Source organism: Mustela lutreola, chromosome 16 (genome assembly GCF_030435805.1).
Source record: "Mustela lutreola isolate mMusLut2 chromosome 16, mMusLut2.pri, whole genome shotgun sequence".
Lineage (NCBI taxonomy): Eukaryota > Metazoa > Chordata > Mammalia > Carnivora > Mustelidae > Mustela > Mustela lutreola.
This window is the reverse complement of record NC_081305.1, coordinates 17,296,024-17,320,384: the sequence shown is the minus strand read 5'-3', so window position 1 is coordinate 17,320,384 and position 24,361 is coordinate 17,296,024. Positions and strand designations below refer to the sequence as shown.

At 45.8% G+C, this 24,361-nt stretch overlaps 2 protein-coding genes across 4 annotated transcripts in view; one reads left to right on the top strand and one right to left on the bottom strand.

Moving 5' to 3' along the window:
• Positions 1-13,283, bottom strand: part of SMPD3 (sphingomyelin phosphodiesterase 3) — an 81,369-nt gene extending 68,086 nt beyond the window's left edge. For all 3 annotated transcript variants that reach the window (XM_059153049.1, XM_059153048.1, XM_059153057.1), the window contains exon 1: positions 13,108-13,283. The gene's annotated coding sequence lies outside the window, so the exon portion shown is untranslated. The remainder of the gene's footprint in view (positions 1-13,107) is intronic.
• Positions 13,284-13,619: 336 nt separating this feature from the next.
• ZFP90 (ZFP90 zinc finger protein) overlaps positions 13,620-24,361 on the top strand; it is a 97,671-nt gene continuing 86,929 nt past the window's right edge. The window contains exons 1-2 of the mRNA XM_059151620.1: positions 13,620-13,865; positions 20,227-20,387. The gene's annotated coding sequence lies outside the window, so the exon portion shown is untranslated. The remainder of the gene's footprint in view (positions 13,866-20,226; positions 20,388-24,361) is intronic.

Here is a 24,361-nt window from a genome sequence, read left to right as displayed (position 1 = left end):
CCTACCAGTCTTAAGCATGAGATTTCCTGGGCACATGAAGTATTTGGAAATAGGCTTTTTAAGACTTGTAAAAGGGATTTCAGTGAGGGCTTTTTCAGTGTTGTCTACTCACTTAACCAGGTATTGCTCTAATGTATTGATATTAATACTCTCTCTATGGGGCAATTAAAATCTTTTAACAACTTGCTTAAATTAAACACTCTGGCATTTTTTTCATTTATGCAAGATAGTTGCTCTTTTGTATCCCCAACACAGAGGGGCCAGTTCTGGGGCGGACGTTTTCACAGCCACAGCCCCTGACAGGGGAGGGGTGGGGCCTGGGAAGGGCAGGGCAGGGCTGGCTGGGGAGAACTGCCTGCCCTTGGCTGGGCCCCGGGGTTTTGAAGAAGGTCTCCAGAGGGAGACACAGGCCAAGCAAAGCTTTTCTTTTCTTTATTTCTTTTTTCCAGCTTGATTTAGATATTACTGACAAATAACATGCAAGTATAGGTGTACAGCATGGTGATTTGACATGGGAGTATATTGTGAAACAACTACTGCAGGGCTTTATCTTTTGAAGGGCCTGGAGATGGGAGTCATTCTGGCCAGCCAGCTCCATCTTGCATGTAACCAGGCCAAAGCTTTCCCAACAGTGGCCTCAGACCTGCTGGTGAGAAGGGGGCAGGGCAGCGCATACAGGGGTAGAGTGAGGGGACCTGCCTGGCTCCTGGGGATGGAGGAGAAGCCAAATTGTGGACTTAGGAGAGCTAGACCATTTCTGCCTGACACTAAAGGCTGACCCCTCATTAATGGCAAGTTCCCGCATCTCAGCTGATCCTCTGGAATTCCTTGGAGCATTTCGGGGCCAGAATCAAGAGGGTCCAGACAAGGAGGTTCCCAGGAGGCCTTGGGGGCTAGGACAAGTTCAGGCCTTGGCCACTGAGATTAAGGTCATCCCTCTAATTTCTACACCACTCCAGGCCTACTTGGTCAGAATGGCCACTACCAAGCCCTTGGAGGACGAGATGGGTAAACTGAGCTCAGCGGTGTAGATGACATATCCAAGGTCACTCTACAGGTCAATCCCAATTCTCTTCAGTGTCCCCAAATATCCACACTCCCATGTGTAGTTGGTGTAAACCCTTTGGCTCAGGTGTTAACATCTGGGTCAGACATGTGCGTGTGTGTGTGCATGTCAGTGTGTGTCACCACCCCCACTTCCCTGTCAGTTTGTCCCTCTTCCTCTGCACCGCTAGCACTCTCTGTTCATCCCATGATACCACTTCCTTCGCTGCACTGCAGTTACCTGTCTGTGTTCCCCCTCCTTGCAGGAGGCAGGACATAAGGGCGGGAACTTCCTGCTGCTCTTTGTCTACAGTGGAAACACATGAATTTTGTTAAATGAATACTGATGAATTCCTAATTCCACTCACTATACATAGGTTACAGTGGTTTGGTCCAATTAAATGTGCAATCCTTTTATGAGCCACTAATGTAAAATTATGTTCTTCTGAAGGTTAGCAACTGAAAAACTATTTTGCTCAGCATTCCATGCCCATGGGGAGCCTGGCTGCTTGGACCACACAGCTTCACGGAAGCTCCTTGTGGCCACATGCTCTAATTGCAGGCAAAGGTCTCAAGAGTGGGTCTCGCAAATGAAGCGTATAAAAGAGAAATATTTTCACTTTGTGTATATTCAACACGTTTCTGCAATATACCAGCCCCTGCCTCCTTCACCTTCATGCTGCTGCCTTAGATGCTACAGGGGGACCTGCTCAGACTTGATGGGAGGTAAGGTTGGCAATACAGGATCTCAATTTGGCTCACCTACTGGGGTACCTTATTCCAGACGTTTGAGGGAGCACCTAGAAGGGAACATCATGAAGTGATCACGTTCATTTCCACATTTCCTACAGTGCACAACCTGTTCTGTTCTGGAATTGACTAACCCGCTAAGGATAGGCACCGTGTGTCATTCACTTCCATTTCTCCAGTGTCTGGCACAAGGCTTAGCACACAGTACTGTTAAATGTGGGAGTGAGCAAGCTGTGAACCCTTGCTGAGCACCTACTGTGTGCTAGGCCCCGAACTGGGGGCTGATCACAGGAACATCTAAAAATTGACCCTTGGGGTCAGAATGATCAGGTAAAAGGGACCTGGCTGGTAAAGGTGTACTTTCTGATGCCCAACCACTGGAATCATCCGTATCTTTGTTATTGTCATTTTGATTTCCCAATTTGATTTTATCCTTCAGAAGTCACCATTCTATCCTATTGTGTTTGGTGTTTGACACACATTAATCGTAACTTGGGTTGGTTGTCACAGGAGCCTTTAACATTCTATTACCAAGTGTTTGTCATTTCCCATTAGTGATATGTTTAAGATCCCTAGGCACTTGTTCCTGGATAACTTGTCAAAATCTCTGTGGCCTTGCCGACCTCTTTATTTATCCTCCCAGAACTGTGGAGGGCATCGGGAACCCTAACATGACTTCCTAGAGAAAACATAGTGCGGCATCATGGTCTCTTTCATTTTCTATCATCTTGCCCATCAAAACTCCTTTACTCATCAAGGGGCTCTCTCATAGCTGTGAAAGCTCCCTCCCCATTGCCTCACACCCTTCACAGAACTGCAGGGGCCTCTCCCTTCCTGCCTTTGTTTTCCATTGTTATCAGAAGCATAGCTAGGGAGAGAAATCTGGTGGTCATCAGTGACTACAGCTATTAGAAAAGATAGCTTTTTCTTCTAACACTCCGGCCCCCCAGGGAAAATGGGGTCTGGTTTCTAGTCCCTGCAGTTCACAGAGAAACAAGCACCATGAATTCACGATGGCAAATTCAGAAAAATTTCCTTTTGTGAAATGAGCTCTCTGCTAGGGAGGGGGCCACTGGCTGGCAGGTGCTGCATCTGAAAAGGACTGCAGGATTTGCAATGACCCTGACTGGGGCCCTCAGAGCAGTCACCCTGGGAGGCAGCTACCCAGGCAGGGGTGTCCCTGAGAAACCATGGCCCAAAGGATAACACTGCCTGCTTCCCAGAGCACAGAGAAAAGGACTCAGTCCAGTGGGCAAGGCTTCTGCCTCCTCCCCCACAGAAAAAGTCCTCTTAAGCTTTGTGTCTGAGTTTGAGCACTGCAGCTGTGCTTGGCCAGCCACTTGACACTGGCAGTGATGCTGGTAGCAGACCTCCCACCCTTCTACTGCCTAGGGCTTTCGTGAAGACCAAATGAAGCAAGAGGCTGTGCACCTTGTTGGAAAGCAGAGAGCAACGCTAGGTGTGCGGGACTGTGGTGCTGTCTGGCCACTCTCTCCACAAACTGGCTTTGGGCGTGCTTGGTCCCCTGCTCTACAGGGCAACCGTATGCCCACATTCGTGAGGGGCCTCAAATCGGTGCTTTCAGATTTCACATCCCCTCTTTTGCCTATGAACTTTTTTGGCTTTCTAGCACTTGTTAGCCTGATACCCAAGGCTTTCCAAACCGTTCTTTCTAAACATCTATTTCCTACTGAAAACCTCTTCTCCATTTCAGGGCCCCCAGAACACATCATTGGCATTCCCAGCCCTGTTCATGGCCTCATAGTTTTCCTTTTCTTCCTCTTCGCTATACTCACCCCTCAGAGCCTCTCCATATTGTATCCACTCTGGAAGACCAAGCAGAAGACCTCTACACAATTTAATCAATGAATCAACTTGTCCTCTTTCAAAATAATAGTCACTGGGTTCCTGCCGACCTTGAACCAGGGAGGCAGTGATCACTGCCTTGAACCAGGGAGGCAGTGTTAAGAGAAAGTTTTGCAGTCAAAACCCCTGGGTTGGGGTCCTGGTCCCACTTCTTACTGCTTGTATGACCTTGGGCAAGTTAAAGTACCTGAGCATTGCTTTCCTCAGCTATAAAATAGGGATAATCATAGTATCTCTCTTGTGCATATAAAGTGCTGAGCACAATGCCTGATGCACTGTAAGCATTCAGTAAAGGACGGCTAGTATTACTCAAAGAACTTTCGTATAAGTTGTCATGCAATGGCCATAACAGCCCGGGGAAAGTAGGTTTTATTGCCCCAGATGAAAAAAAAATGAGGCTCAGAAAGGTTAAAGCACTTCCCTGAGGCTACACACTGGTGGTGAAGCTGAAATTCAGATTCAGGTCTTTCTGGCTGGGATCCATAGCTTTAACCAACTGCCATAGCCAATGTGCCTTAATCAGACCTCTTGTGCTTCCTTCAGCCCTTCTTCCTTGGTTTCCTCTGCACACTGGCCTCTCTCTTCTCCTCAGCCAGACCCTGGGCTCTTGCAGAGCAAGGTTTATCGAAATGCGTCATTCTGTGTTTGTTGGGTGAATGAGAGGGAATGGATGGGAAAAATGCATTTGAATATCAGAACTTATCCCAAGAGAACATAGTATGGGGACTTAGGTCCCTGAAAGTCATGGGTCTCTCAACAGAACCATGAGTGAGCCTGTCTCCAGGATCTTCCTCACCTCAGTCCCCCACCACTTTGACCCTGGACATCTGACTATGTTACTTTCCTCCCAAAATACTTCTAGGGATCCCCATGTTTGCTATGTAACTAGTCTGAGTGTTTTCTCTAGAGTCCAACATGCTTCGTTGACGTAAATCTTCATTGAGCTTAACATACATTTCTTTGGCCCAGAAAGCAAATTTTTGGAAGAGGAATAGGTATTCAAGGACAGCAACAATGTTCTCCCTCAGAACTATACAGCAAGTGGACCCAGTGCCTGTTCTCCAAGCCAGGAGAACATGGTTCTCCTGGGACTATGGTTTCTAGATTTATGTCCCATTTATTTTTAAAGCAAAGCTGCATGTAAACTGCTCTAAACACTAAGGTCAGAATGTCAGAACTTCAGGATAAATATGGTAGAGAACAATGACCATTTTGCTGCTTGCATTACCATCCTAGGAAAGAAACCTCACATGTGTTAATGGAACAGAGAGAAGAATATGAAAGATTGGGTAGGATGCCCAAAGTTACTGAGAACCTACATTCTGGTGTAGACACAATCAGATGAAACTGTCCTTTCATTCTCCTCAGGGACCAAGTAAAGATGGGGAATGTGGTAGTGAAAATGTAGAAAAGACCATGGACATTCTCAACAGAAAATTCTCTAATTAACCAGAAGTTCTCTATTAAAGAACCTCTGAAATTCCATTTCATGAAAGCTACCATTTTTTTAGCATCTACTATGTATGAGGTATTTCATTTGCATTATCTAATTTGGTCCTCACCACAACCTGCAAGAGAGGTGGTATTAGCTCCATTTTATAGAGCAGACAACTGACAGTCTTTTATTATTTTTTTAAGATTTTATTTTTAAGTAATCTCTAGCCAAAGTGAGGCTTGAAACCACAACCCTGGGATCAAGAGCTGCACACTCCACCAGCTGAGCCAACAAGATGCCACGACAGCATCTTGATCACGGCCAATGGATAGCAGAGTGGCTTTGACCTCACATACGCCTGATTACTATCCAGGCTCTTTCTCCTAGAGCTTAAGGCTTATATTTCCCTGAGGAATCTTGGAGTCAAAGAGAGTTAGAGCTCTTGGATCATCTGTTATAAGTATACTTTGATCATCTTCTTCCTTAACTCATTTAGCAGGGGTCAAGACCTGTGCATAATGCAGTTAGCTAATTTGTTTATCCATTGTATGCTTATTTAAATGGCTTGAAATCTTTCCTCAGTATCATCATCTGCCAGAAAATTGGGGCCACATCAAGGTAATTCATGAGCTTATCCTGAGCAAGTATTTTCTTTTTTTGTGCAAGTATTTTCAATCATGTTTTAACTAGTAGTAAATCTTTTCCTTCATTTATCTGAAAATTGTTTGCTTATTCTCCTTCCTGTTGTCCCTGTCTTGTAAGATTCTATATGCCCCTTCTGATAGTAACAATAGCTAATATTAACTGAGCACTCATGACGTAACAACCACTATTCTAAGTGATTTTACTCAATCAAGGAGGTAGGCTCTGTTACCATCCTTATTTTACTGGTGAGGAAATGGAAGCACAGAGAGACTGATCAATTTGTCCAAGGTCACACAGCCCAAGGGAAAGAGCTAGTATTTATCTCAGGCTGACTGATTATAGAACCTACTTTGCTAAATGACTTAGTTTGTAAAGAATATTTCCTCCTAAGTGGAAGCACTCTAGAACATTCAGTAGAAATATAAGCTATAAATGCAAGCCACATATATAAAATTATATTTTCTAGTAGACACATTAAAAAGGTAAAAAGAAACAAGTGAAATTAATTTTAATATATTTTATTTAACTCAATATATCCAAAATATTATTTCAACTTATAATGTTCTCATTATTAATGAGCTATTATATATTGTTTTTCATACTAATTTTTCAAAATTGGGTGTATATTTTATACTTACAGTTCATTTAGGTTTAGATTAGCCACATTTCAAGTGCTCAATAGCTACATGTGGCTTGAATAACATGGATATAAATGGGCATTCTTCTTTCCATATTTCATCTATGATTTGTTTCTGTTTCCACTTTAAGTTTTGCATTAAGATTAGACCCAAGGAGGCCTGGGTGGCTCAGTGGGTTAAAGCCCCTGCTTTTGGCTGAGGTCATGATCCCAGGGTCCTGGGATCAAGCCCTGCATCGGGCTCTCTGCTCAGCAGGAAGCCTGCTTCCCCACCTCTCTCTGCCTGCTTCTCTGCCTACTTGTGATCTCTGTCAAATAAATAAATAAAATCTTAAAAAAAAAAGACCCAAGAAGCCTATATTAATGAAAACATACCCTTTGGATAATTTGATGGGCAGAGCATCAGTTGAGTACAGTGGAGAGAATTTAGGAATTAATAAATTACCAAACCTGGAATTACTAAATTTAAATTACTAAAACCTGGGTTCTAATCCTCATCTTTGCCACTACTGGGCTGTGTGGGGCCAGTGGCAAACCTCAATTTCCTTTAGCCTCTTTCCTCATGTTAAAGAAGAGATGATGGTTTATGATTATTAAGGTTCTTCCCATTTCTAAAAACTCTTTCTGCTTGTCAGGGGTTTTGCATCTGTTTCCACTTTCCATTCAAGATTCTTGTATGAAAGAGCTCATCCCAAGTTGGGGACTACATTCGCTATGCCCAGCTCTGTGCCTGGCACATTGCAGACACAGGAATGTTTGTTGAATGAATAAAAATCCTGTTCTTTGAGGGAGCTGTGAGTTTCCCAGTTTTTGCCAGAATGCCTATAGCAGCCTTAATAATTAATTACACTTTTATTTCCTTTCTCATATTGGCATAAAGTCTTGATGATCAAAGTTTTCTGAAGGCCAAAGCCAGAATTAAAGCCATTTCCTGATCCTGTTAGCAAAGGAGATGGTGCTCAGCTGTAGGCATGGCTTCCTAGAGACCCCTGCAAATAGCTTTCCTCTTAATACATGCTGTTCTGATGTTGAAAAGAGTTAATTAATGACTCTAAATAAGAAAACAATCAAATCTGTCTGCAGTCATATGAGTCACAGCAGACCCAGATGGGGACCCAGGTCCTTGGCCTGCAAGTGCCCTCAGGAAAAGCAATAGCAGCCTTGTTCCATGCATCAGAGTCTTGCAAAGCCCCAACCTATAAGGGGGAAGGAATTACTCAAAATGGATTGGAGGCCCAGCCTGATAAGAGGCATTTTCTTAAAAGGTAAGGCCCCCTACCTATGCACTGTGCAGACTGAGATCGAGAGAGGAGAAAAACCAAGTCTATTCCTCCTCTCCTCTCTTTAGACACCTAAACAAGAGTTACTAAATGGAGAGTTCTCAGGCACAGGACTCTTGTGTGTGTGGCAAGACTGGGGCAGTTGGGGCATTACCACCCTGGCAGGACCATAGGACATGTGGCCTTAAGCATACCAAGCCTCAAACCTGCCTACCTGCAAGAGTCCTGAAGCAACATATGAAGGCAGAACAATGGTTATGATGACATGAGGGCAGGAATGTGATGAATCCCTGAGATTAGCAGCAGCTTACAACAATGCAAACTTCTTTTGGTGTTAGAGACGGTAAAATCATGAGACTGGCAATAGGGAGAAGGAGTCTTTTATATCCAAGTGTCCCTCAGCAGTGGAACAGGACTGTAGCAAATAAAGATAAGCCCTATTTCTTTGGCTCTACGTGTACTCTGTGCAATAGTATCAGCCTCCTCATTGTTCCCCCATTCTTGCAGATTATTAAAAATACATTTTGCTGCCATCCTTGATTGGCTTCTTGTGAAATTCTTCCACTCTGGAAAGAAAACTCTGGGATGCTGGCCATGAGGGTCATTATACTCCCCTTTCTCCTCCTTGGTGATCAAGTGCAGGTATCCTTGTGTCAGGATAATATGTAAAGTATTATGGTAATATCCTTGAAGCATTCAAAAGGACTCTTTATGGCTTATTCTGAATCTTTGTTGGTTCCCAATCCATTCCTCTAAAACTTCATTAGAATCTCATATAGGACAGTTTAAAACTTCAATTTGGCTTCAACAATAGCAATAGGAAAAAAGAGTGGTAAGAGGAGGCTCTGGAGTTTCAGAGATCCGGGTTGGAATCTAAACTCTGTTCCTTCTGATCTCTGTAAGCATGGGCAAGCCCTTTTCCTCTCCAAGCTTTATTTCCTCATCTTGAAAGTGGAAATACCACCACCACCTACCTCATAGGACTGTGAGGATTAAATCCATTCTCACATGTGAAAAGCCTGACTCAGAAATGTTTCCTCTTATTATTAGCTTGTAATTCTTTAAATAGGGTTTGCCGGTGGGTTCATTTGAAGTGATGCAATAAAGGCCTCTACAGCTCTGTTTCTTCCTCTTTCTTTCTGGGATGAGCTTTGGGGAAATCCTCACAGAGGCCATGGTCCTCGGAGCTAGCTTCTACTCCATGCCCTAAATCCTGCCTTCCCACTGGAGGGGTTGGACTAGTGCTCCAGAACCTTGGACAGCTCCTCTCATTTGCGCCTGCAGGCAGCCTAAACCAATGGCAGAGATTTGGGGGATTTCCTTAGAAAGACTGCATTAGTGCTTGGATTTAGGAATCCCAAGGGCTTCATTCTCACTCCCAGCATGCATGCTATTTTCTTGCATCCTCAGATTCTTCAACACAACCAGCTCTCCTGGAGAAATTCTGAGGAGCATCTCCTCAGAAACCTGTTAACTACACCTATAAGATTTACTAAATCTTCACCCCCTTTCCATCTCTCCTGTGAACTCCAAGGATTTTTTTGAGCCCAAGAACAGAAACACCACCCACATCTTCCTGTATCTGCTGATATTTAATTTGTTTGGCTTCTGTACAAGGATTAAACAGTCTTGATTAACTTCAAGTGAAAGTAATAATGTATGAGCATGAAGAAAGGTTTTACAAGACAAAGAGATTCAGGTATGAATTAAAAGAAACATAAAATAATGTTATTGCCTGTAGGTGATGTTAAGTACCATTCTCTAATCAGAATAAGCAGGTGGTTCAATTTATGAGATAATTTAGCTTTTCACTCTCTAATGCAGAACACAACACACATATGCAGTCACCTTCTGAACAGGCAAGGAAGAGATTAAGTCCTATTTTTACTTTATGATACTGAGTCACATAGTTCAATGCAAATCACATGGATGCCAAAGTAGGAACAATACCAGGTATTTAAATACCGCCTTTCCTTTGAGGAGCTCTAAAGATTTTGTGGCTGTGTGAAATCCCTTCAGAGCAATTCTGGGAGAAGAGACACATATCACCAGATGAGGATTTAAGACAGAGCATGTTTCATCCATCTTTCCTACTCCCGTTGCTAGGTCTAGAAGAGCCAGTGTTTGCCAGTCCTGTGCACTTAGTAATAGCCTCCTGAGTTCTGCATTTTCTGGGCCATACTGTCAACCAGTAAAAGAAGGCTTATCTTTGAAAATATTTTATTGACTGATAATGAGGAAGAGAAGAGGATAAGCTGCAATAAGAAAAGGGGGTGGGAATCATAGTGAGAGAGGAAGAGATGAGAGATGCCTAAAACACCCTGAGCTTGGTAAGTATTTTCTACACATTTTCCTCATAAACAGATTTGAGGTCCACCCCTGGACAGAAACTTGGACAAAGACATTTTGGCTCTCTTTAAATACTTCTTCCCCCTTCTTAAAAAAAAATGTTTTATTGATTTATTTGACAGAGAGAGAGAGGGCAAGCGAACATGCAAATGAGAGAGCACAAGCAAGAGGAGCGGCAGAGGGAGAGGGAGAAGCAGGCTCCCTGCATGGGGTTCAATTCCAGGATCCTGGGATCATGACCTGAGCCAAAAGCAGATGCTTAACGCACTGAGACACCCAGGTATCCCCTTAAATATTTCTGTATGGGCAAGGGTAGTGGAGTTCTACTGCTTGAACTAGTTTGAAGGAACTGCCATCAATAACATCAACCTAGGATTCCAAGGGCAGACAAGGAGCCCCAAAATAAAAGGGTTTGTGGTTTTCACCTGACATTGCCCATACCCACCCTGAACCACCACACTATGGAGGAGCGTTAGTTGTAAAATTACTACTTTTCCCAGTAGAGGTCGCTGTGGGTACTGGCAGTGGATACTTGCAGAGACTGGACCAGGCAGGGCTGGGCTGGATGGTGGCTCTACAGTCTGGTAATTGCTCTTCCTATGGTTCCACTGACAATGGTCTAGCCCCTCATCCTATGGAAAGGGGTTCTCTGGTTGGGATTGTCTCAAAGCCACACAACACCTTTGCTATAAAAGTAGTATGAAATTGAGGTCACTTGCTGGGAATGGGTTTGTCTTGGAGGGCTGTCCTTATCATCTAGGGGTGTCGCCTCATAGTGGTATCTCTGTGTCTCACCTGTTTTCTGTGAGTATACCTTGTATTACTGAGAGGCCACTTGCCACTGACCAGCAGCCCCAGATATATGAAGGCCAAATTGACAAAATTTGCCTTGCCACAAAATCTGTCACCCACATCATAAGGCACTGTGATGATGAGCACCCCAAGCCCCACCTGGAAGCCCATGTGGAGGGGTGGGGTGGAATTCTGGGCCCCAGAGCAGCCTATTACAGCAGGTTAAGGTTTCTGAGGGATGGGAAGGGCTGGGCAGTGGTACTAGATGTTAGGGTCAGACCTGAGACCCCAGAAAGGCTGAGGAGGGCTCCACATACTTGTGAGGTCCTATCTTCTAGGCCACACCCAAGTATGCAGGCTAGGCCCAAGGCAGCCTGAAGCTACCCTCATCTCTAGGGCACCCACTGGGGCCCTAGGTTATTACTGTGGCTTTAGAGTGGAAGGGGCTACCACCCTGCCCCACCCCCAACATCTAAGGTCAGCAGTAAGTGGTTCCTCTTCTCACAGGCACACACAGCTAGATTCACAAGCTCACCATGACACACACATGAACACTGGAGCACACACAGGCACATTCACCCAGTCATACACATTCACGCACTCTGACCCACATCATCACCCATGCAAACACACGGTGACACAAACACACTCAAACCTCGGAATCAAACTTCACCTAACATGGTTGATGGGGCATGGGGGCATCATCCAGTCAGGATGCTCCTCCAGACCGTGCCCACTTAGGTCTCCTGAATCCTGGGACCCTCCCCTACAGGTGGAGCCCCCGGCCTCTTCGTGTCCTCGTGGTCACAGGTCTTGAATGTCCAGGGACCCTGATTACCATCGCACACCCGGCATCCTGGGGTGCCGGGCCGGCGCAGGGGGTGGTGTACCGGAAAGAAGGGTGCGGGGCATAGTACCCAGCCAGGGCGCAGCCGCCTCCTCCCTCGGGATTTTCCATCCCGGCTCGCGCAGGCCCGAGAGGAGCGAGCGAGCGCGCTTTGTCTCCCTCCCGGCTCCTGGCATGTTTCCGCGGAAGCTCTCCGCGCCGCGCCCGGAGCCCCCCCTTCCCTGGCCGCGCCCCCCGCCCAGCGGGTGGCGCAGGCCCGCCAGTGCTGCGACCGCCGCTTTGTCCTACGGAGGATGCTTGGGCAGAGCGCAAAAGCACAGTTCCCTAAGCGGCCGCCGCGCGCCCTGGAAGCAGGTTTCGGTAGCCAGATCTGGGGCGCTCCCAGCGTGAGACCTAGCAACCCCAAAGGTCTAGAGGCTCAGGGGGCATTTGCCCCGAGCTTCGGACTGCTAGAGAAGGGACCCACCCCGTCCCGCCCGCACATGCCCATCCGCGTCTGGCTGCCGCGGTGCAGGAGCCGGGTCGCCGGGCGGGGCGGGACGGGGCGGGGCAGGGAGGGTCGTCTCCACTTTTGGCCCCTGGCCTGGATCCAGGTAGAGAGGGCCTAGGGGTAAGGCTCAGGTAGGGAGAGGTCGGGAGGATTCCCTCCACCCCTCTTACTTTCCCCCACCGCACATCCACACCCAAGCCACTCGGACCGCAGGCGAGGGGCCCTGAGCATGGAGAAGCCCCAAGAATCCGTCAGTACCGTCCTGTGCCGGCGACTTCAAGCACGGTGGGGAGGGGTCTCCCGTTTTTAGCTCCTCACATCCCAACCCCTCCCCCCAATAACCTAGGCGGGTCCAAGTGGGAGGGGAAAGAGTCCCCTGTCTCCATCACCATCCCGTTTCTCCTCTTCACAAAAACCTAGGTTTCAGGAAAGGGGTGGGCACGGAAAGGATCTTTCTGACATCCCAAACAGCCCCTCCTCAATAAGCCCAGGAGGTCTGAGCGGAGGAGGAGGAGTCCCCCGGTCTCATCCATCACACCCAGACTCCCTTTGTAACCTCAAGCAGTACAGGTGTTATGGGGAAGGGTCTCCCTGCCTCTCAACCTTTCATCCCGTAACACTCCCTCCCATTCTCAATAATCCAAGCAGCCTCGTTTTCAGGCATGGGGGTGGGGGAAGGCTCCAGGCTCCTCAACGCTCTCTCAGTGGCGGGGAGGGGGGGTTCCCCCCAGCCTTTGCCCCTCACACACTCTCTCGCATTGCCTCTCCACCATAAAACAAAAACTAACCCAAGCTGCTTTGACTTCAGGCGCTGGGCCGGCCACAGGGAGGCCCTCGAAGAGTCAGCAGCTCTGCGGGACAGATGGTCTTGTAGGTGGTGAGGAGAGGTCCCATTAACTCCCCAGGCCCCCTCATATCTCAGTTCACCGCCCCCCCCCCCCATAAAACAAAAGCGAACCCAGCAGCACCGACCTCAAAGAGGAGGGAGGGCTGTCAGCGCTCGGTAGCGCAACCAGCTCCTCCGGGCTCCTCACTGCCCCGGCTTTCCCGCGGTGGCTCTTGCGGTGCTGGCGGCGGCTGCAGCGGCGGCAACAGCTACCGCGGCTCCTGCGTCCGGAGGCTCCCTCGGACTCAGCACCTGGAGCGGCGAACAGCTCCGCGCCTCATTCCGCTGGCTCCGCCTCCCCTGCCCCGCCGTAGCCAATGGCGATCCTATCTCCGCCCAGGAGGACGCCCACTGATGGGAGGGCCTTCTCCTCTCTCTTCCCCCCCAGCCAGCTGGGTTCTCCGAGTCTTCGTCGTGACCGCGTCCCCGTGAGACTGCCAGAGTTTTCCCACAGCCCTCTGGAACTCGTAGTCCTTTAAGAACAAGGAGGGGGCTTATGTCGCGGGTGGGTAACCGAAGGTGGACTGCATTTCCCAGGATGCATGAAGAAACTGAGGCGCTGAGGAGGGCGGGAGGACTGTTTCCATAGCAAAGGCGGCTGGTTGGGGATGGCTGACAGAGAAATGAAATGGGGCAGGCCGCGGTACCCTCGGATTGTGCGTGACTTCGGACAGCCTCTTGGGAGGGCGTTTCGATTTTTTTTTTTTTTCTCCTCGATGCCCACCACAGGACTCTGGGCCTCAGTTTTCCTATCTGAGAAGAAGGGCGTGGATCCGTACCCCTGCCCACAGTCCGCAGTGATGGGGCAAACCGAGGTCGAGCCGCTTTGGTTTGCCCAGCAAAGGTGAGAGAGGACGGAGGAGACCTGTGGCTTCAGAGTGTGGCCTTCCGACTTTATCCCTTTATATTCGTCTCGATTTATCATAGAGGAGCGCTTTGCTTTAGGTCATATCCCTTGAACCGTCAAGGAGGCCTTCTTATCCAGTCTTCCCCTCCCGGACTCTTCGCCTCGGTACCAGCCCTGATACGGCAGCATTTCCCGCACGGTAGCCAGAGGGCGCTACTCAGGCTCCCCATTGCCTGTGGAATCAGCCCACACGCCTCTCAACATTGCTCTAAAAGCCCTTCTAAATCTGGTGACCCCCTTGTTCTTGCAACATTTTGAACTTCTCTGGTAGCTGAGAGGCATTAACCACCCGTTTTCTCTAGCTGTGGTAGTTCCTTCCACCCTTGTACTCGACTCACCCTTCACACTCTTCAAGCCCCAGCTTAAACGTTGCCTCGTCCCTGAAGCCTTCCTAGATGCCCACTCCATATTAGGTACCCCACCTTTTGTGTGAGCCGCGCCCTCTACTTTTTCTATTTTACTTGCGTGTTTATGTATCCATCTTCCACATTAGATTGTAAGATCTGCAGGACAGAGGTCAATTGAACGGTAATTGAATTTTACTCCTAAGGTTGCACATTTCCCATTGCTGAAAGCGTTCAACTAGAGGGATGACACCTCAGTGAGGAAATGTTTATGCCATTCATACAGTGGATTGGAATTTTGCTTGAATGCTTTGGGAGCCCTTAACAATCCTGTGACGCTAGGGATTGATAGATTCGTGCCAATCATTACTTGGAAGTCTTGTCAATTCTCCCTAAATGTCATCAGTTCTTCGTGTTCCTCTATTTCTAGCTGTTTGCCCTTCTCCTTTCTGTGCCTAAATTCCCTACCTCCCACTCCCTTTCTGAGAAGGATCTTCTGCCCCTGTCATGTAGTAATGACAGTCTGAGATCCCTGCCCTTCTTTCAGTTCTCTGCTCAGCGTCATAGGGCCCTGGTGGTGATGTTCCCCCCTTGCTAGTAAATGTTTTGTTGTTGTTTTGTTGTTATTGTTATTTTTCTGGATCTTTTCCCACTCAGGGCTCTGGTGTTGGCCAGATGGTCCAATTAATCCCACACATGCTTCATATGTCACCCCATCCAGACTTTTGGGTGTATTTCAGCTAAAGCATTCTTGGGAGAATTCCTTAATATACGGGTATAATTAATTCATGGCCAAAGAAATGACCAGGGCGACTGTTACCCTGAACCTGATTCAAACCAAAGAGACAGAGCCTGAAGAAAATAAACCCTGTCATCCTTGAGTTGATGACATCCACAGAGGGAAGACTAGGATGGGGGAATGAGTCAAAGGGATTATATTTGGGGAAGAACTAACAGGAAGTCTAAGAGGCATGGCAAAGAGGCTTTGATCCAGGCTAAACCATGAGGGAAGGCCACCAAAGCTGGGTAAACAGATGAGGCCTCATTACTGAAGATGAGAAAACTATAAGGAGGCAGGGGGAAATGGAATTTATGCTGACAAAGAGTGTATAATTCTGTGGATGCAGTGAGAGTAGAGGTGGTTGGAAAACAGGTGGGAGAAGACTAGACCACAAGGTGGGCATCAACAGAACTTTGGCAGAGTATCAACAGAAGGCTAGCAGAGAAGACTACCTGGAGCTACACTTGAAACTCTGAAGGTCACCTTAGCACTTACTGTTGCAAATAGTGAGGAAGCCAGGGTACCATGATTCTTCCAGAAAGCAGGAACTAAAATAGCATTGGTCCAGCCAAGTAGAGTAAGGAAAGCTGGATTCTAGTTCTGATTTTGGCTATGATTAGATGTGTGACCCTGAGCTGGACCTGATTCTTCAGTTGTAAAATGCTACTTGTTGGTGTTAGGGAGCAGCTAATAAGATAGAGGTGGGGGAATCAAAACCCAATTACTAGCTATGTGACCTTGCACAAACTACATTTTCAGATGTGTAGTTTGCTTTATTTGACTATGTTGTAATAGGTAAGTGAAATGCCTATGTAAAGCACTTCACAAAATTAGGCATTTTAACAAATGTGCTTCATCTTGGATTATCAGAAATTGGTTTTACTGTGAACAAACAAGCATGAGGTAATGTCCTGGGTAATCTGGGTTCAAATTTCCATTCTTGTATTCGTTGTATCATTTTGGTCAGGCATATGCCCAATATATTTGTTTCATCATTTTTTAAAGGGTGGCTTTAGAGCAGAGAAGCCTAAGAGAATGGAATTCTAACTGCTTGGAAGTTAGAGTTATACAGGATTCCAGGGGAACATTAAGTTAGTCTCCTACATTGTTAAAGGGGAAAGAAAGTGAAGTTCCATAAGTCTTTTAATTAAGCAATGAGGGGATTAACTGGAATGTTGAATCTCAGATGTGGGGTTTGAGTGATTAGCTAGGGCTGAGTGTTGAAGAGCCTAGTATTGTTGTAGTATACTAGGGTAGTATCCTATAGCTTTATTCTAAAAATAATGAAAGTTTTTAAGGAGGGATGCATTTTGAAAAGGTCTAGGGCCCGTGCGGAGAATGGACAAAAGATGAGGCTAGGATGTAGTTTAGAAGCTGCTATGGTGACCCAGCACAGTATCTATGAAGATAGAAAAGAGAGGGCAGATCTGAGATGTATTAAGGAGGTAAATAGTAGGAGAACTTTGTGAGTGATGAGCTGAGGGCACAGAGGAGAGTGGTGAGTCAAGGGTGATGCCCAGATGTCTGTCTTGGGAAGCTGGGTGGATGGATGGTGGTATTTCCCCCTGAGGTGAGGAATAGTTAAAGAGCGGGTGGGTTTCAGGTGAGCAGGAGACATCCAGGTGAGATGTCCAGTAGGTGATTTGGAGCTTGGCTTGGGAGAATGCCTTAATATTTGGAAATTCATGGCCAGAGAAAAGATAACCAGAGGGACTATTACCTAACACTAACTAAAACCAAAAAGATCCTGAGAGCCAGTCATCCTTGAGAGATGTGATCCAGAAAAAGAATCTTAAGTTATCAACTTAGGAGCATATACTCATAATCAAAGTCATGGGAATGGATGAAATTCTTCACTAGAGAGGAGTCAGTGAGAAAACCAGAATCCCTTGGGAAATACCAGTGTAGCTAACTCTTGGGGAAATTTTTTTTTAAAGATTTTATTTATTTATTTGACAGAGACACACACAGTGAGAGGGAAGACAAAGGGAACACAAGCAGAGGATTTGGGAGAGGGAGAAGCAGGCTTCCCACTGAGGAGGGAGCCCAATATGGGGCTTGATCCTAGGACCCTGGGATCATGAGCTGAGCTGAAGGCAGACAGTTAATGACTGAGCCACCCAGGTGCCCCTTGGGGATGGTTTTGTAGGGGAGGAGAGAGAAAATCAGAAAGGATGTAGAGTTGAGAGACAATTTTGTTTTAAGTTGGGAGAGATTAAGGACATTCAAAAATGCTGATGGGGAAAAGCCAGTAGAGGGGCAGTTGAGGATAAAGGAAGGGAAGGGTTGAAGGATAGAGTGAGGTCAGCAGGAGGGTGGGAGGTGGTGGGGTTCAGAGGCAGTCTCAGGCAGTCTCGGGCCAGTTTTCCTTTAATATGGGAAGGGGAGTTGGAGATGCAGGTAGGTTGTAGGTCCCTAGGTAGATAGTTGGGAGGTGGGCTCAGGAAAGGGAGGCATTTCATACCCAGTGGCCATTATTTCTCATGTGATGTCAGAGACAAGGATATCTGCTCAGCATGACGAAATGGGATGGAATGGAAAGCTTGGAAAAAAGAGTGAAAATGTTCAAAATAGCTGCTGTGGAAAAGAGAAGGGAAAGCAATAGCAACCCGCAGGCCCCACAGAGCAGTGGTGAGGGCCTGCTGAGGTTGAAGGCAATGGGTTTGTGGTAGGCAACTAATTTGTAGGGTTGTAGGCTTTCTTCAGCTTCCTCTCAGCCCTGAGATAGATAGGGGGAAGGCTATTGGTGAGGCTTACCCAGGTCTTGGCTTTGCTGGAAAGCCAAAAAGCAATAAAGTTGGAGATATTGACAAGAGAGGTAGAAGTGCTGGTCTACCAAGAGGAAGGGGGTGAAGCAAGGATAGAGTGGGCAGATGAGAGGGGTGGGGTTCTCAGTGTAGTGAGAAGATAGATGTGATGGGTGGGAAGGATGAGCAGGGAGGGCAGGCAGTGCTGAGTAGAAGGAAAGGAACTCTGGTCAAGGGCACTGGCAGGGTGGTTGGAATGGACAGAGGATTGTCAGGGGAAAGCATTGAAAGGCAGTTTTGTAGGTCACCAGCAGGTCTCCCAGAAAGATGGATGCTTTGAAGGAGAGAGGAACCCCAGTAGCCCTGTGTCAAACTATATAGTGAGTGGGAAGGTAACAGATGGTAAGGAAGAGGGAGAGGATGCAGAGACCTCTGACATGAGTGTCACAGAAATCAAGATACTGTGGAGCCAGAAAAAGCCCTCTTACCCTCATAAGAGTCATGAGCTTTCTTATACATATTCATGGAGATATCTCAACATCATCTACACGTGACCAGTTTTATACATACGTAAAACTCAGAATGTCTAGGAATAAACGAAATCATAAAACAGTTCTAGATTTCATGGTGAAGTTGTAACAACCAAGTTCCTGCAATTTACATTTTGGTATAGTGTGTAGATTTGAGTATGTGCATACCAACTAGAAAATGTGTTTAAGAATTTTGCAAATTTCATTTCTTAGCAACGATTTGTTTTCTCAGTTTAGAACATAAATTAGAGAACTTGTGTTGATTCTTTTTTCAAATGTAGAGCTTAGAGCTTAATTCATGCCTTTGAAATGCCATGAATTTGAAATGCAGCCATTTTCCTTTCTGCATCCTTGAAAAGGATTACAAAGATTTTATTAGTTTTTTGGATAATCTTGCCAGCACATGCAGACTTTCCACAAGGGTCTCCTGTCAGTAATGTTGGGTTGTGAGGGATGCTTTAGGAGTGTTGGATGTGAGCTATGTAAGACAAGTCAAATAAGCAGCCGGCTTTAAGATTTTCCAAACAGCAGCTCAGTTTACAATTATGGGAGTTGATATAGAATATGAAATGTGCCTAATGTTAATTGAGAAAAACGATCTTCATGACTTTTGAAAAAAAAAAATGACAAAATCAGTTAATTGCATTGAGCAATCTTTGTCTTAAAAAAAAGAAACAACAATGTTGGGACATCTGGGTGGATCAGTTGGTTAAGTGTCTGCCTTTCACTCAGGTCATGATCTCAGGATCCTGGGATCGAGGCCTACACTGGGCTCCTTGCTTGGCAGGGAACATGTTTCTCCCTCTGCCTGCTGCTCCCCCTGCTTGTGCTCTCGCTCTCGCTCTTCCTCTCTCTGATAAATAAGTAAGTAAGTAAGTAAATAAATAAATAAATCATTAAAAAAATAAAAGAATAACACATCATCCCTAGTATATAGTATATTAATCCTAACATCTTTTTGTCTTTCCACATTACAGTCTACATGTAGGACACGTGTATATATATAGCCTTGCATATCTTTCATATTCTGGAAATCATAGTTTTAGATGCTTGAGATCTTTTTTTAACATAAAATATAATAAGCATTTTATCTTGTTAAAACTGAATTCATTTTTCAATTGTTCATTCATTCTTTCAACAAATATCTAATGAGCTGTTTTTGTGTTCCGGACAGAGCTGGATCTATAGTGGTAAACAGGATGCAGGACTTGCCCTCAAGGAGCAAAGATTCTTTATAAACACCATCTGTAATGATTGCCTAATAGTCCCTCAAAACCATACTGTACTTAATCTCCTCCCTGTTTAAGGCTTACTGTTTATTATTAATAATGATATAATGAGTATTTTCAAGTTTATAGGTAACTGTTACCTTCAAATTGTTCCTTAAGGTAAATTCCCAAGTGAACAGTTACTGAATTGAAGGGTTAAAACTAATTTTGGTGTTTTGATACTCTTTGCCACATTGATTTCCAAAAAAGTGGTACCTATTTTACCCAGTCACCAGTATGAATGTTCCAGCTTTATCACAGGCTCTCCCCATTAGACATTTCTGTTTTGCCTAATGTATAAAATGATTCTTTTTATTTTTGCATGTAATTGATATCTAGTAAAAGTGCCCATTTTTTCTTTCTTTGTCTCTTCTTCCCTTCCTCCCTCCCTCCCTTCCTTCCTTCCTTCCATCATTGGCTAATTTGCTAGGTCCCTAGGAGGTTCTTGGAGGGCCATTGTCCTATCCTGGGGATCATGCCTGATATTAAGCACACACTGGAGGCTTATAATATCTTAGAGTTGCAAGGGATTGCAGTCATTATCTCGCTCAACTCTCCAGCCTGTTTGCATATCCCTGGCAATGGAGACTTTACAGTCTCATGGGGACGTCTGTCTTGTTTTTGCCAGGCTCTACAGGTGTTGAGGTGACAATGGGTCCCAATGTCTCCCACATGACCCCAGTTCCGTTCGTGAAGCAGCAGAGCCCACCCGCCAGATGGTACAGAAACTCTCTTCCTTGGCTGCCCATCTCTGCAAGTATGTGGCCAGACTAGAACGTTCAATCCCAGGTAAGTCTGGCAGGCCCAGAGGCCAAGGCACTGTCCCGCCCATAAGTGTCTACAGTGGTATGTCATCAGCCTCAGCAGCTGGTTCATATGAAGTTTAAAATTGGCTGAGATTGTAAGACCTTCTTTAAGTGACCTTTAGCCCAACCTAGTTCCTTACCTCACACTTGTGCAGTTGATCTTTTAAACCTGAAAACAAGGCTTTGCTGTTCTCCCTATTTTATATCTGTGTATTGGTAGGGAAGCTGCCTGGGTCACACTCCTGCTGTCTAAAATTGGGATAATAAGAGTCATTCTGACAACTTTAGGTGTCAGTGTGATGATTGAGTATAATGCAAAGTTGGACATTTGTCACTCACTTTGGCTGCCTGGCATCTGAGCCTCCTCCCTGTGCTTGAGGAGTCTGATGCCTCATAAGGTGGAGGCATCTTCCTTTACAGCTAAGGAGGCATGGACATCTGCTTGAGGCCCAGGCTTCTCCTGTCAGACAGGCCCCTTCCTCATGCCACACCTCACTGATTTTGAATTGGAAGCCAGTGATGGCAAAGGAGTAGGGTCTGCCCCGCAAACTTTCCAGCAATTTGATGGGTACAATCTCAGTTTCCAGTGACAGCAGTTTTCTGCAACTCGCAGGTTGTGGATATCCGTGGTGTAGGTGGCAGGGGTGGATTCCAGACTCTGGGGTCACAATGATGTCTTCTAAGACTACTGCTGAATTGGGGTTTAGGGCATTGTTTTTGACTGTGTGCTTCTAAGCCTGATGTTCTACTGTCTTGGAGATTTTGTGAACTACTCACTATCTTTTAATTTATGTCCTTTACTGTGCACATCAGTTAACAGTTGGTAACTTTTGCTTACTAAAAATTCTAAACAATACATTCAGGATATGAAAAGTGTGTTGGGAAGTGCTAAGCACCACACACAGAAGATATTAATTGTTTGGGATTCTAATTCATAAGTAGTGGGTGTGAGGGGAGTGGGGGAGGTAGGCCTGAACTCTGTACCTGCTGAGAGTTCAAACAGGTCTAGGCATGCCTGGAAATTTGGCCAGTGGGAGGATTTGATGGCAGGAACTTGTGGGCTGGACCCTGGCTCAACAGTTAAAGGCTGAGCCTGACCTTAAGGCAGTTGTTATGGGGATGGAAGCTGCCAGAGGGCCTGCCTGCTGAACACACACAAGTAGATGGACTTCTTGCTCTCTCTTCTCCTTGGACGGTTACCAACAGCCAGGACCAAGAGGTGGGGCTAGGCTGTAGAGCAGGTCTCTTGGGGTTGTCCTCATTGGGGTGGGAGAAGAAACCTGTCTGGATATGCTCCCCATCGCTGGAATCACAAGAGGGATTCGAGTGGGCTGGTATTCCATCCCGTGCTACCTTTTGGCTGCCCTTCAGCCCACTGAGTATAGCTTGGCTTTCCAACCCGGCTCGGTTGTGCCCCCAGGGTCCTGCCCTGCATGCTGCCATCTGAGTTTATCAGTCCTGTTGTCCCAAAGTGGGGCTGAAGCTGGCACAGCTGCTGTGGTCAGTAACAGACCCTTGGGGCTTTGTGACATTGAGATTAGGCTCCCTGGGGATTTTCTCTCTGGAGTTCCAGATGACCCCCAAATCAGCCCTGTTGGGTGTGCATAGGGGGAGTGGTGCTCCTACCTTAGGGCATTCCCAGATCTGAGTGTACAGTGAGTACTGGTGCTGGCCTGATCTCTGCCTTTGCCCAGTACTCTGATGCACCTCCAGGGAGGGTTAAGATCATGATGCGTTAAAATCAGTCAGGGGTCGTGTATTGGGCCCGGTCTATGGTCATATCCAAAATGTGGTAGCACTGAACATTGTTCAGAGGAATCTTCTAGAGAGCAGTGGGTTCTGTCCCTGCTATAGCTAATGATTTTGTGATGTTAGCAGTTTTAATCCTTTTACCAAATATGACTATATATATTGTTTTAGTATCAAAACAAATGAAATAAAATCCACTATAATACAAAATAGAATATAAGTTCTTTTTTTTTAAGATTTTATTTATTTATTTGACAGACAGAGCAAGAGAGGGAACACAAGCAGGAGGAGTGGGAGAGGGGGAAGCAGGCTTCCTGAGAAGCTGAACACAGAGCCCGACGTGGGACTTGATCCCAGAACCCTGGGATCATGATCTGAGCTGAGGGCAGATGCTTAATGGCTGAGCCACCCAGGTGCCCCTACAATATAAGTTCTTAAACTTATCATCTGATCTAGATAGGCTTTCCAGTCCCTGGGTTACTCTGTGTCAGGTAGTACCCAGGCACTTTCCATGCTTTCTCTAACCAATCTTCACCACAATCCCATGAGCTGGGTACCATTTTAACTCCTATTTTACAAACAAGGAAACTAAGACCCATAGTTATAGGACTAGCCCAAGGTCGCACAGCCAGGAAGTGGGAGACCTGGGCTGGCCATCTACTGTCAGAACCTGAGAACTGCCCTTCCGTCAGTTGATTCCATTGTGGAACATCTCTAGCTGTTGAAATGTTTTCCCTCGGATGGAGCTAAAAATTTGCTTCTCCCTAAGCTAGTACCATTTCTGTTTCTGCTTATGCCAGTAGCCCACCATGGCAGCCCCTGGTCTTCCAGTCTTTTAGCTCAGATCTCTACTCTAGTCATTCCTGAGGGCACTTCAGCTTTTTCTTCAGGGAACATCTGAACCATTTTGTATCAGCTAACTCCTTAAGACAGTCACTGTAGGAAGGTTATGGCTGGGAAGCTTTCCAATTTGCTGGTTACTTTGACTCCAAAGATACTGGCATGCAGTCTTTCCCACTCCTGGCAAGGTTGTGGTAAGGAATAATGAACCCAGCCACAAGCCTTGGAAAGGACTTGATAGAAATTTCTTCTCTAAGAAAAATGGCAGGAAAACCATTAAAACAGTCGAAACTATCCATACTGTGCCAAGGATTGTATTGCTGCATGGGAGTCTTCTGTCCCCCTCACTGGAAGGCAGGTTTCATGAGTGTGGGAGTTTTTGCTAGTTTTGTTTCCTGTAGTATCCCCAGAGCCTAGAACTGTGCCTGGAGCATAGCAAATATTCAAATATTTGTTAAATGAATTATTAGTACAGTTCTACCTCTGGTGTCACTTCCTCAAGTTACTAAGTTGTTTTGGAGAATAATGTGCTCTCCTAAGCCCATGGCTTTGAATTTCTTTTTCCATTACATCACCAGCAAATGTTCTAGGGGTGTTGTGATTTTGATTCATAAGAAGATAACCTTAGCCATATGTAAAGTACATTGGAAAAACAATCCTGCTTCAAAAACAATTTCATTTGTTCTTGTAAACCTAAGTATAAACTGGAAATTGGTTCAGCTTGGTAAAGGGCAATATGCAGGAGTTATTGGATTTCTAGTCTCCTCTGTCTTTTGGAAAAACATCCAATGGCTTTCTGTCTTGAATGCTGAGCTTGAATTCAGAATGCAAAATCATTAGGAAAGGGCTAAATGTGAGGATTGTCAGTCCTTATATATTGTTCCTCATTGTTCACCTACAGATAATACATGCTCATTGTTAAAAATAAAACAGATGGGTAAGCAAAATGATAAATGTAGAAAGCACTTACAGTTCTATCACTCAGAGGTGATCACCATTACCGTTTCTCTGTTTATATCAAATACTGAAATTAGTTAACATGGTTATTGGTTCAGGGAAGGAACTACATTTTTCTGTATAGGAGATCTGATTCCCAGTCCTGGTTAACCTGTGCTAAGAGCAGCAACAGATGTGAGACCAGCAAGACAGAGTTAACTAATGGAGGGGGTCACTCCCAATTCACATCCTACAATCTGACCTTCGAACGTGACCTGAGAAGTAGCAGAAGGCTAGAATAGGAGGGAGTAAGGAAAAATCTTTGACCCGGCTGAACATCCCAGATGTGACAAATTTCACAAAATTTTCCTAGAAACAGGAGTGTCTTTTCCTGAGAATTGAAGATAATCTTGCGAGAGTTTGCCCTGAGAT